Source organism: Halyomorpha halys, unplaced genomic scaffold (assembly GCF_000696795.3).
Source record: "Halyomorpha halys isolate HHAL.00 unplaced genomic scaffold, Hhal_1.1 Scaffold245.1, whole genome shotgun sequence".
Classification (NCBI taxonomy): domain Eukaryota; kingdom Metazoa; phylum Arthropoda; class Insecta; order Hemiptera; family Pentatomidae; genus Halyomorpha; species Halyomorpha halys.
In genome coordinates this window covers 72,271-73,968 of record NW_027106223.1, presented here as the reverse complement: position 1 = coordinate 73,968, position 1,698 = coordinate 72,271, and positions in this window count along the sequence as shown.

Here is a 1,698-nt window from a genome sequence, read left to right as displayed (position 1 = left end):
TTTATAGGGGTAATAGTTTATCTCAGCTCTTCCAAAAAAGGCGGGAACAATTACTTCTTGACCAGACTGTACGTGGATAACTATATAGGTTAGTTTATAATATTAACTGCCTTTTAAGAGGGAAAATTTCTTTCTCGCTTTAGTTAAAGTTTAACTTATAAATATCAACATTTAATACTTTATTTTTACGACTGATAATTACTCTCTGAATCTTGTACTTTTTTCCATATGTAACTCTAATGTCAGACAATCTTCAGTATTAGATATTTAATATTAGAATACATTTTACAAAATAACTATATTACATATATTACAAAATAAAAATATTAGATATTATATATTTAAAGCAATCATTAGAATCTACAACGAGAAACTCTACAAATGTTATATTATCTAATAGGTAATATACATTTTAATGTTTTAATTTTACAAAAAAAAGAACTTATATACACATTAACATATATTGTATATGCAAATAGAGGATGTCACTACAATTATTTGAGGGGGGGATATAAAATTTCTTCATTGACAAATTACTAATGATCCCATATTTCTATATCTAATAATGTCCTAATTTTTCCCATAGGTATAGTTCTGAGGTTTGACATTTAACTCTTAATCTGCTCTTTGGATATAAGTCCGAAGATTCTCCTGTATTTATTGGGTCAACTTAATTAGGCTGTTTCCTCCAGTTCCCTTTTTAATTGTTTTCAAATATGAACTTTTTCTTGCTCCTTTAGTAAGTACGTTCTTACGTCAATTCCCTCTAGAGGGAAAAATTCCCTGTTGAGTGGGCGGGTAATTCATGTTTAAAAGGTTTGTACAGTCTGGTGAAGAAGTAATTGTTCCCAACTTTTTTGGGGTGCTGAGTAAACTATTACCAAAGAAGTTGATACTAAATGTTAAAGAATAACATTCATAGAGGAAATCATAAGAAAAAACTCAAAACCATTGTGCTACAATCGATATTTTGCACAGAACATCTAGGCAAGGGTTGGGTACTTTTTTTTTTATCATTTCTTTTTTTGGCACGGGCGTGGAATGATATTTTGTGGACGGAGGAGGTCATCATCAACTTTTGACTAGCTCAAGGGCAGACATCAAGAAAAAGAATACATCGAAGAGTAACCCAAGAAGTAAGTCGAATACTTTTAGAGGACCAAGGCTTTGTTTAAAGACAGTGTTAGTTTGTGAAATAGAAGTCATCAAAAACCATCGACCATCACAGAAGATCATAAATTGGTTAGTGATGTACAACAGAATTTTAATTATATTTGTAAAAGTAGATGTTAAATAAGCTAAGTATCTGTTCTGATTGCCTAGAAACCCGCCCTGAGATTAAGTGTCTATAATATAATATATAATTAAATAAAAATTCTCATATTTAATCTTTTTATTTGGCCTTGTCATCTTCAAAACTATACTTTAGATATGAGAATAAGTTAAAACAATATAAAATTCCATTTATTTATTTTAAATAATTTTTGAATATTACAATATAGTTTGCAAAGGTAAGAGTTATGCATAACAAATATTAAAAATATAAGAAAAAATCATACTGTGCTCATGTAATGAAATTAATATAATGAACTTTCTTTTGTACATTTCATTATTTTGTATAAACTGTCAGGTTTTAAATTTTTTATTTATTTTTTCTATTTTCAATATTTTTTATTGAATAATTATGAATATATTTAT